The sequence below is a fragment of the Gopherus evgoodei genome, chromosome 22, assembly GCF_007399415.2.
Source record: "Gopherus evgoodei ecotype Sinaloan lineage chromosome 22, rGopEvg1_v1.p, whole genome shotgun sequence".
Classification (NCBI taxonomy): Eukaryota; Metazoa; Chordata; order Testudines; family Testudinidae; genus Gopherus; species Gopherus evgoodei.
Window position 1 is genome coordinate 13,191,091 of NC_044343.1, and position 12,430 is coordinate 13,203,520.

General features: G+C 42.1%; 1 protein-coding gene across 8 annotated transcripts in view; it reads right to left on the minus strand.

The window, feature by feature from the left end:
* Positions 1–12,430, minus strand: part of PIP5K1C (phosphatidylinositol-4-phosphate 5-kinase type 1 gamma) — an 82,297-nt gene that overhangs the window by 42,943 nt on the left and 26,924 nt on the right. Inside the window, exon 1 of one of the 8 annotated variants that reach the window (XM_030540131.1) lies at positions 11,015–11,043. The exons of the other annotated variants lie outside the window; for them this stretch is intronic. The gene's annotated coding sequence lies outside the window, so the exon portion shown is untranslated. Of the gene's footprint in view, positions 1–11,014; positions 11,044–12,430 lie in introns of those variants that run through there. 8 annotated transcript variants of the gene reach the window in all.

Below are 12,430 nucleotides of genomic sequence, written 5' to 3' on the forward strand. Positions count from 1 at the left end.
GAAAGGAGACCAGCTTCGCCGCGGTTTGCTCTCGCGTTCTCCGAACCCCCCTGCAAACCGCAGGGGAGGAGACCTGCTTGCACGGGGGCTCGGGGAACGCGAGAGCAAACCGGGAAAGGAGACCAGCTTCGCCGCGGTTTGCTCTCGCGTTCCCCGAACCCCCCTGCAAACCGCAGGGAAGGAGACCTGCTTGATTACCAGACGCTTCCTCAGGTATGCTGGGATACCTGCTTATTCCACGGAGGTCAAGAAAAGCGCTGGTAAGTGTCTACACTTGATTACCAGCGCTGGATCACCAGCGCTGGATCCTCTACACCCGAGACAAAACGGGAGTACGGCCAGCGCTGCAAACAGGGAGTTGCAGCGCTGGTGATGCCCTGCAGATGTGTACACCTTCAAAGTTGCAGCGCTGTAACTCCCTCACCAGCGCTGCAACTTTCTGATGTAGACAAGCCCTCAAACTGGTTTCACTCACAAGTTCTATAGCAGGAGACTCCGGGGTGCCAAAACAATCCTTTACAGAAGAGAAACAGGCCATAACAAAAACTCTTCACACTTGCTCCCTAATGTGAGTTTATGGCAGTGAGTCTAAGACTGGCACCCATATAATCAATGACAGAAAAAATCTTCACTTTAGTCATCTGCTCCAAAGCCCGCTGAACAGCCACTACTGTACTCTCAGGTGGAAAAATGAGGCAACACTTAAAGATTTAAATGACACCTGCAAAGTTTTCATAGAAATTAACTCAAAGAGCCTGTGGATTGGATGCCCTAGTGCAGTACAATATAACTGCACTGTGCTAAATGCAGATGAACTAAATTCTGATGGGCTGAACCTCCTCACTGACAATTATTTGTGGGGCCAACTTCCAGCCCTAGTTGCCTAGCAGGAAGAATGCATGGAAGGAGACACCGGGTAACTTAACAGGTATTTAAACACAGTGGCAAACTGGTAACATTTGGGTTGAGAAGTCATATCAGGAACAAACAAACAATCAAATACACCCCTATTAAATATTATAAGCGGAACCAGTAGCAACACAGCTAGGAAAGTGTTAGGCAACCTTACTGTTCCCAGATGCTTATAAAGCATTTGCCAAACTAAGCAACTGGGTTAAAATTCTTTATGCCAGGTGTCTATCTCAGGGTCAATTTATTTGGAAAGTTTCAGCCAAAACAGTTCAGGTGTTTCAGAGAAGGTGTTTTGTTTTGGGGATTTTTAGAGGGGGAAGGGTAATCAGACGTTTTCCCAAAGCAGCCACAATTTTTCCTCACTATGCAGGGTGTTTAAGTTGAATACTCACTGTGCTGTGATCCGTGACTTTTTCAGTAAACATGGCAAGGGAAAAAGGCTGGCTTGAATCTAGAGTTGTAAACTCCCAAGACAATTCAATCTAAATAGGTGCAAGAATCTTGTTTAGCTTAGCCCTAGGTTAGCTTAGTCTATTCACACGTCTCAAAGCACTTTACAAAGAGATTTCAGAACTATTCCCATTTTACAGATGGAGACAAGTGAAGGAACACATCCAAGGTCACCCAGCAGGTCAGTGGCAGGAATAGAACCCAGTGCTTCTGCCTCCCAGACCATGCTGCCTTCCCAAGAGTCTACACTTGGGTGTGCACATGTATTGGAGGTCCTGTCCACACCACACTTCCGTTGTTCAAACGACAAAAAGTTTACCGACAAAAAGTGCTGGTGCGAACAGCGCTTTGTCAGTGGGAGAGCTCTCCAACTGACAAAGCTACCGCTTCTCGGTGGGAGCGGATTTATTTTGTCAGCAGGAGAGAGGTCTCCTGCTGACGAAGAGCGGCTACACTGCACACCTTTTAGTGGCATGGCTTTAACAGCACAGCTGTGTCATTAAAAGGTGCTTAGTGTAGACATAGCCTTAAAAATTAGACCATCACCTATATACTGTCTCTAAGCCAAATTTCAGTAAAGACAAAAAGGCCCTTGCCCTCATTGGCCAAAACCTATGGCAAGACTGAAGTTTTAAAACCAGGTTTGTCTTTAAGCACAAAGAAGGAACTTGAAAAGCTAAACAAGTAAAGACGACATTTTCAAAGCTATTCCTCAAAAACAGCTAGATAGAAATTTGACCAAGCCACCAAAAATGTTCACTTCAGAGCTAGGAGTCACGAGAAGTTTCTATCCAAGGGATAACTCCTTCAGAACATTTACAAGCATGTGATCTGGGTCCTATAATGAAGATACCCCTTCCACTACCAATGTTATTGCTACTGTGATGCTCTGCAGGGCAAGGCCAAGGAAGTAAAGCTTGAGTAGCTGGTGAATTTACCTAGGACTCATTTATAGCCTCAGATGCAGGATTGGCACATTTTATTACTCAAAGTATCACTTACATAAATTGGTACAATCAACCTCTGATGTGGTAAATAAGTACACTCCTGAATATGAAATACCACATAGCCTTTTATTAGAAAGTTACATTGATACCACCAGAAAAAAAAAATGCAATAGAGGGTGCATAGAAGACTTTTGGCTGATCACCACTGGCTGTCCATTTCAGCAGTAGCAACACAACTAAACTTTGGAAGATAGTGTCTGAAAGCACTTGACTAATAATTTTAATTTTATGAATAGCAGTGACATTTACAAGCCTAACATTTCTTCAATGCTGACCCTTTCCAATCAGCTACAAGATTGTATGTTATGCTACTATAATGCAATGCATGTACACAAAACATTTTTATGTTTGTTCGATCCGCTCTGAATGAAAATGAATTGCAGGAGGAAGATCCGATTGTATAAGGTGGCGGTTAAACTAATAAAATGGGAAGGTAAAAAGAGGGAGGAGATGAGCACTCAGAGGTCACAAAGTTGAGATGCTGAGAACAATATTAATCAAGCAACCAAAGGACATGAAGAGAAGTAATTCTTGAGTTGCCTACATACCAAGGAACCAGGCACATTCTTAACCTGTCTAGACAATATGGAGAAGCAAAGAGAGCAACAAGAATATGAAGATCTCGTTAGAACAGTCAGTTCTAACTGCAGCTTGTTCTTGTCAATATATTACATTACAAAGCACTGGAAGAGAAAGTGGAGAGCGCAGAGGTATGAGCTATAAAAGGTAATGAACACACATATTAGAAATGTTATAAGAGAAATATGGTGGGAAGTACTGGAAATGAAACACCCATCTTAAGAGATGGCACTATGCTGTTCTTTTCTGTCAGAGACCGATCTTAAAAAGAAATTAAGGAAAAAGCAATTCGGAAAAGATGCCCAAAAAATGCTTCTCATGCAGAGAATCATAAGCATCCTAAGTAGAAAAGCCAGCCAGGCAAGGCTGTAGAGGAGAAGGCAGTGCAGGCATTCAGAGTGCATCAAATGGGAAAGTGGACTGGGATGAAGCCAACCTCAGAGAGCCTCCATCTTGTCCCCACAACACGCAGTCTTGGTTCTTACCCAGCAGCACAACATGAGGGCAGTAATTAGAGGGAAAACAGAGTAACCTCACTCTGAAGGGGAGGCTATTTACAAACTGGCCTTCCCACTGATCTACAATGACCTACTTTACCTTGTTAAATAGATAAGCCTTCCCTTTAAAAAACAACACAGCTTGCTTAGGATGCTATACGTAAAGTAACCCACCATCCCTGCAAGGCGGTGCTGTGGCTAACTGTATCCAGAACAAAGAAAATTCAGCAGTTTGCGCCATTAGTGAGCTTACGGAAAGAGAGAAGCAAAGCAGTTCGAGAGATTGTACTCATTAATGGCGACAGACAACAGAAGACGAGCCTGTAAAAGACAAGCAAACTTTATACACTGAAATGAATCCATTCTCCCCTAGAGCATTCAAGACAATTCAGTGAGCTACTTTAGACTTGTCTATACATAGGAGTTGCACCTGTTTAACTAACTAGCTATAAAACAAGTCACACCAGTTCAGCTGTGTGTGTAGACAAGGCATTTTACAGCACCATGAGTGAGCATGGTGCCTTATAAGCACCATACAGCTCAAGTCCTGGAGCTTACCATCCAAGCAAGCTGCACTGAAGAGGGTGGAACTGAGTAGCATCCAGCTTTCCACAGCCACTGGCTGGAGTAGGTTGCACGGGAGACTTTCAGAGGCCCCTGGATCTAAGTGGTAGCATCAGACTACTTACTTCAATTTGGCCTCTGGAGTAAACAGCCAATCAATCAGCAGAGAGGGAGAATGTCCAGCTACCTTCCTGTCCCACCACTACAGCTTCAACTGCTTGGTCCTCCATACTCCTCTCCTTATCCTCCGTTCGTTCCTTCCCTCCTCTACGCCTATTAATTCTTCTACTCCCTGACAGAATGTAAAAACCAACCGCCACCACGAGGAACTACCATGCCATTAGCCAACTATCATCCTCTGCACTCTGATTTTATGTTGCATACAAGTGTGCTGAAGAATATCCATGCAATCATCTCCAAAATCCTTCCTGTCCAATGAACGAAGGAAGACAGAAGTCTATCAAAGTCAATCACTGGCTCAGTAAAGTTTTTGTTTAGGGGTTTGTTTTGTGGAATGTTGGTCCACCTTCTATGGAGAGAGAGTTCTAGATAGTTTGGATGGCCTCCACCGCAGCAGAAGGGGGAACCAATCACCTTGGGAACAGAATGGTCAGAAAAGTCAGGAGGGGGTTAAACTAATAATGAAAGGGGAGGGTAAAAAGAGGGAAAATATAAACACTCCGCTGGCACAAATCAAGATGTTGAGAATAATATCAAATCAAGGACATGAAGAGAAGGAATTCCGGAACTGCCTACACACCAATGCTAGGAGTTTGGGTAACAAACAAGAACTGGAATTGCTCATTTGTGAACATAAATTCGATCCAGGTGGTATTACAGAAACCTGGTGGGATGATCCGCACAACAGGAATGTGAAAATCTATGGTTGAAATGTATTTAAGAAGGATTGAGTGGACAAAGTGGGAGGGAGAGTGGCACTGTCAAAAATGCCATTATCCTGTTTCTGAGTAACTGATAATTCAGAAGCAATATTCTAACAGATAAAATACAAGATCAGGTATTAGTTGGGCTGACAACCAAATCACACTAAGAAACAGGATGACCGCTAACCTTATGAGCCTATCTATAAAAAGTGTAGGGGGAAAAATCTGTATGATCATGGGGGACTTCAACTGGAGTGACAAACGCTGGAAGTCTCATGTTGCCAGTACTAAAACATCCTTGGAATTTCTAAGCATTACACATGACAATTTCTTAACTCAAAGTGTTGTAGCCAACACAGGAGAATTCTATATTAGACCTTGTCCTAACAGATAAAAAGGAACTAAAAATTAATGTTAGCTTGTGTACAAGTGATTAAGACTTGATCACATTTATAATGTGCAAGATGAATGAAGTCCAGACCAGTAAATAAATAAATAATTACACACACACACACACACACACACACACACACACACACACACACACACGGTGCTTTAATAGGATGAATTTCACAAAGCTGAAAACAATTGTGAGCCAAATCAGTTCGAGGAAGAATTTAACCAGAAAAATGACAATGAATACCAGATGCCCCAAAAGCCACAAACCAGCAACCAAGGAAGAAGGCTATGCTGGTTAAAAAACTGACCTGGTTTAGAGGAAGTGAGAGCAGCTGTAACAAATAAAAAATAATAATACAACAAATGGTAGAAAGGGGAAATTAACAGTAATAATATAAATCAGAAGTCAACTATTGTAGAAAATTGATAAGGGAAGGAAAGGGACACAAGGAAAAATCTATAGCCAGCAGAGTTAAGGACAATAATAAAAAGAATCCTGCCAATGGTATTGGTCCATTACTCAAGGTAGGTGGTAGAATTATCAATTATAATGCAAAAAAGTTCAGTAAATATTACTGTTCTACATTTGAGAAAAACAACTGATATATTCTCATTGTATGGTGATAACATGCCATTCAGTAGTATCTCTGGAGGATGTTAAACAGAAGCCACTAAAGTTAGACATTTTTAAAATCAGCAGGTCCAGATAACTTGCATCCAAGAATTTTTAGAGACTGGCTGAGGAGCTCGATGGATCATTAATGTTGATTTTCAATAAGTCTTGGAGCACTGGAAGAGTTCCAGAAGGCTAGAAGAAAGCTAATGTTGTGCCAATTTTTAAAATGGGTAAATAGGATGACCCGGATAATTACAGGCCAATCCTGATACCAATCCTGGGCAAGATAATGGAGCTGTTGGTTCAGGACTCGATTAATAAAGAATTAAAGGAGGGTAATGTAATTAATGCAAATCAACATGGGTTTAAGGATAACAGATCTTGTCAAACTAACTTGATTTTCTTTATGAGATTACAAATATGGCTGATAAAAGGTAATAGTGTAATATACTTAAACCTCTCTAAGACATTTGACTTGGTACCACATGACATTTAGATTAAAAACTAGAACGATATAAAATTAACATGGTACACATTAAAAGGATTAAAATCTGGCTAACTGATAGATCTCAAAATGTAACCATAAACAGGGAACTGTCGTAGAGCATGTGTTTCCAGTAGCATCCCACAGGGTTCAGTTCTTGGCTCTACGCTATTTAACAATTTTATCAATGACCTGGAAGAAAATGTGAAATCACCACTAATAAAGTTTGTAGATGACAAAAATTGTGGGAGCTATAAACAATGAAGATGACAGGTTATTGATTCAGAGTTATTTGACAGTGGTTCTCAACCAGAGGTCCGGGGAACACTGGGGGACCCCAAGCAGGTTTCTGGGGGTCTGCCAAGCAGGGCCAGCATTAGAGTTGCTGTGGCCCAGGGCAGAAAGCTGAAGCCCCACCACATGGGCTGAAGCCGAAGCCTGAGCAACTGAGCTTCACAGGGCCCCCTGTGGCACGGGGCCCCAGGCAATTGCCCTTCTTGCTACCTCCTAATACTGGCCCTGCCTTTTATATGCAGAAAGACAGTTGTTGTGGCAGAGGTGGACTGTGGATTTTTTATAGCATATTGGGGGGGGCCTCAGAAAGACAAAGGCTGAGAACGCCTGTTCTAAAAGATCTGCTCTAGGAATTACTGTGGGGCAGTTCTCTGACCTAGTGTGATCTCCTGTGTAAACAGATGATCACAATGCTCCTATCTGGACTCAGAATAGATAAATCTCTTTCCCACACCTTTTGTCCTGCCTATTTTGATTGTAAACTCTTCAATGCAGAAAATGTCTTGCTATAATCTACCTTTGTACAACACCTAGCAAAAAGGGGCTCTGATCTGGACTAGGGCTTTTGGGTGCTACCGTAATATAAATATTACTACGCTGCAACAACAGAGAGCTATGAGCCCCCCCCCAAACAGTTTCTATACCACACTGTACACGGTCTTGCTCAAGATAAAGTGGGACTGGAATAGCTTCAATAATCCCAGGATACTCACTTTAGTGCCTCTTGCTGGCTCAGTCTATAGCTGTGAACTCCCCCATATCTGGCTACAGACTGGCTAACCTAGTGAGGAGGGCTTTAAACTAGGTTCGAAGGAGGCAGGTGACCAAAGTCCACAGGTAAGTCAGAAATATGAAGACCTGGGAGAAGGGTTGGAATCTGGGGGGGAGCATGGGCTGTTATAGCAGAAATAAGGTAGACAAGACAGAATATTGTGGGGGAGAATCAAATCAGTATCTTAGATGTCTGTATACTAATGCAAGAAGTACAGGTGAATCAGCAGGAAGAACTCAAAATGCTAGTAAATAAACACAACTATGACATAGTTGGCATCACCGAGAATTGGTGGGATAATACATGACTGGAATAGTGGTACAGAAGGATACAGCTTGCTCAGGAAGGACAGGCAGGGAAAAAAGGGAGGAGGTGTTGCCTTATATATTAAAAATGTACACACTTGGATTGAGGTTGAGGTAGAAATAAGAGACTTCTCGAAAGTCTGAATAAGGATAAAAGGGGTAAAAAATGAGGGTGATGTCATGGTAGGGGTCTCCTACAGACCACCAAACCAGGAAGAAGAGGTGGCTGAGGCTTTTGTAAAAAACAATTAACAAAATCATCCAAAGCACAGGACTTGGTGGTGATGTGGGCCTTGGACTACTCAGACATCTGTTGGGAAAACAACACAGCAGCAGGGCACAGATTATCCAACAAGTTCTTGGAATATATTGGAGACAATTTTTTATGTCAGAAGGTGGAGAAAGCTACTGGGGGGAGGCTGTTTTAGATTTGATTTTGACAAATACAGAAGAACTGGTTGAGAAACTGAAAGTGGAAGGCAGCTTGGGTGAAAGTGATCATGAAATGATGAGTTCATGATTCTAAGAAATGGTAAGAGGGAGAACAGCACAATAAAGACAGTGGATTTCAAGGAGGCAGACTTTAGCAAACTCGGTAGATAAAATCCCATGGGAAGCAAGTCTAAGGGGAAAAACAACTGAAGACAGTTGGCAGTTTTTCAAAGAGACATTATTAAGGACACAAGAGCAAACTATCCCCCTGCGTAGGAAAGATAGGAAGTATGGCAAGAGATCACCCTGGCTTAACCAGGAGATCTTCAGTGATCTAAAACTGAAAAAAAAAAAAAAGAGTCCTACAAAAAGTGGAAACTTGGTCAAATTACAAAGGATGAATATAAACAAATACCAGTGTGTAGGGACAGAATTAGAAAGGCCAAGGCACAAAACGAGATCAAAAACAAGAAAACATTCTACAAATACATTAGAAGCAAGAGGAAGACCAAGGATAGAATAGGCCCATTACTCGATGAGGGGGGAAGACAATACAGGTGGGTTCCGTTCCGTGGTTAGCGCGTAAAGCGAAAACTGCATATAGTCAAAATTATATTGAGTTGAATGGCAGGAAGAATTGCCGCACTACAGTTACAGTACTAAAATCGTTATTTTTCTTTTTTTGGTTTTTGTCGACCGCGTAAAGCTGAAATTGCGCATGTTAAATGCGTGTAAGATGCGACAGACCTGTAACAGAAAAAGTGGAAATGGCAGAGGTGCTTAATGACTTCTTTGTTTCGGTTTTCACCAAGAAGGTTGGTGGTGACTGGACGTCTAACATAGTGAATGGCAGTGAAAATGAGGTAGGATCAGAGTCTAAAATAGGGAATGAACAAGTCAAAAATTACTTAGACAGGTTAGATGTCTTCTAATCACCAAGGACTGATGAAATGCATTGTAGAATACTCAAGGAGCTGACTGAGGAGATACCTGAGCCATTAGCAATTATCTCTGAAAAGTCATGGAAGATGAGACATTCCAGAAGACTGGAAAAGGGCAAATCTAGTGCCTATCTATAAAAAAGGAAATAAGGACAACCCAGGGAATTACAGACCAGTCAGCTTAACTTCTGTACTGGAAAGATAACGGAGCAAATAATTAAGCAATCAATTTGCAAACACCTAGAAGATAAGGTGATAAATAACAGTCAGCATGGATTTGTCAAGAACAAATCGTGTCAAACCAACCGGAAAGCTTACTTTGAAGGGTAACAAGCCTTGTGGATGAGGGGGGAAGTGATAGATAGGTATATCTTGACTTTAGAAAGGCTTTTGATATGATCTTGCATGACCTTCTCATAAACAAGGAAATACAACCTAGGGAAATACAACCTAGATGGAGCTATTATAAGGTGCGGGCATAACTTGTTGGAAAATCATTCCCAGAGAGTAGTTATCAATGGTTCAGTCATGCTGGAAGGGCATAAGGAGTGGGGTTCCACAGGGATCAGTTCTGGGTCCATTTCTGTTCAATATCTTCATCAATGATTTATATAATGGTATAGAGAGAGTACACTTACAAAGTTTGCAGATGATACCAAGCTGGGAGGGGTAGCAAGTGCTTTGGAGGATAGGATTAAAATTCAAAATGATCTGGACAAACTGGAGAAATGGTCTGAAATTCAATAAGGACAAATGCAAAGTACACCTCTACCCTGAGGTAACACCGCCCGTTATATCCAAATTCATGTTCTAATGCGATAAAGCACTGCTCGAGGGGGGACGGGGGGCTGTGCACTCCGGCAGATCAAAGCAAGTTCAATATAACGTGGTTTCACCTATAAACCTGAGGCTCCTGAGGATAGCGTTATATCGGAGTAGAGGTGTACTCCAGTTAGGAAGGAAGGAACAATCAGTCGCACACATACAAAATGGAAAATGACTGCCTAGAAAGGAGTACTGCAAAAAGGGATCTGGGGTCATAGTGGGTCACAAGTTAAATATGAGTCAACAGTGTAACACCGTTACTACAAAGAAAAAAAAAAGAAGCAAACATCATTCTGTGATCTATTAATGAGAGTACTGGAAGTAAGACATGAGAAGTTATTCTTCCGCTCTACTCCGCACTGATTAGGCCTCAACTAGAAACCCAGTTGTGCCCAGTTCTGGGAGCCACATTTCAGGAAAGATGTGGACAAATTGGAGAAAATCCAAAGAAGAGCAACAAAAATGATTAAAGGTCTAGAAACATGACCTATGAGGGAAGATTGAAAAAACTGGGTTTGTTCAGTCTGGAGAAGAGAGGAATGAGAGGAGACATGATAACTGTTTTCAAGAATGTAAAAGGGTCTTACAAGGAGGAGGGAGAAAAATTGTTGTTCTTAACCTCCGAGGATAGGACAAGAAGCAATGGGCTTAAATTGCAGCAAGAGTGGTTTAGGTTGGACATTAAGAAAAACCACTCTGACAGTTAGGAAGTTAAGCACTAAATTGCCTAGGGAAGCTGTGGAATCTCCATCATTGGGGATTTTTAAGAGCAGGCTGGACAAACAACTGTCAGGGATGGTATAGGTAATACTTAGCCCTGCCACGAATGCAGGGGACTGGACTAGATGGTCTCTTGAGGTCCCTTCCAGTTCTATAATATCTAGATTTCCTGCCCTATCGCGTGAGAGACTTACTTAAAAGAGAACTAGATAAATTCATGGAGGTTAAACCCATTAATGGCTATTAGCCAGGATGGGTGAGGAATGGTGTCCCTAACTTCTGTTTGTCAGAGGATGGAGATGGATGGCAGGAGAGAGATCACTTGATCATTACCTGTTAGGTTCACTCCCTCTGGGGCACCTGGTATTGGCCACTGTTGTAGACAGGATACTGGGCTGGATGGACCTTTGGTCTGACCCAGTCTGGTCATTCTTATGTTCTTACATTGGGTGAACCTAGGGCAGAGGAAAGAGCTCCCCTGTGACTACTGCTCTACAATAGTTTCCTGAATAACTTTCCCATAGCAAGGAAGAGACCAGCTGAACTGTACCCATAGATTCCTTGAGCTGATCATTGCACACTGCGTTATATAGCATAACCAGAGCCATGGGACAAGATGCCTTACTCAAGGAATCTCTTTAGTATAAATGACTGCAACAAACAGGATACTTCTGCAGTAAAAAAAAGGCATCTAACCAGGCTATTTCTAAGATGTTCTTCAGCAGAAACTCATGCTGTCACAGGAAATAATCTGCTGTTATCCAGGATCACAAAATGATGCAGGATAGCAGTTAACTCATCCACTCCAAGCCTAGACTACTTCTCACCATAGGGCATGCTCCTTCCCTCCGACTCACTACAGCGCAGCATTCCTCCCACAGAGCGAACTGCTGAGCTATACATTCTGTGTTAAAACGTCTCCTTGACAACTAACCAGGAAAGCATTTACAGCAGAGAGGCCAGTTACAGCTCTGAATAAGCAGAACAAATGCAGTGAAATTTAAAACAATGAGCTATTTTACTGTTTTAAATAAGTTGCATGGCTAGGAAGGGCTTTTCAGAGAGCTTAGCATGAACTGTATGACCGGTCATCTGGAAAATGAAACAAAAATCTAATCAAGAAGAACATACACAATACCAGAATACACTGCTCCACATTTAGCTGCATCATTATGTAAACCAGTGGGATGTTCACACAGCTTTTCATCACTAAAGACGAAGTGGAGATTTTAACCAAAAATAGTATTTCTTTCCCCTTCTGTGCCACCTGTCATTGGAGGATTCCAGAGATTAAAGCAAACTTCCTAACACACCTGTGTAGTCACCAGTTTCCAGATGGGAAAAAACAGGTAGAGATGGGAGTGACTTCCCCAAAGGTCACCCAATGAGCCAGTGGTGAAGGAAGGGAACCCTTTTCCTAATCCTTGGCTTCCCATTACTACAACCTCCAAAATCAAGTGTTCACTATTGGCTGCCTCAAATTAGTCTGTAGGTCAAAATCTGTCAACACCATTGGATCTCCTTTCTCCCAAGATGACGGTGGTATAAGAACTGTAAGCTCTTGGAGACAGAAACCCATCTGCCTACATCTACGACATGTTCAATGCCCTTTGACAGACACACCTTAGCAGCACATTATACTGCCATGTAGATTTGTAGCAGAGGAAATAAAGGTCCTTGAACATCCCGCAAAGCATGTCTCCAGAGGTCAATCAATGTCATTCTGAATGTTCAAAAGCTATCGGGGTG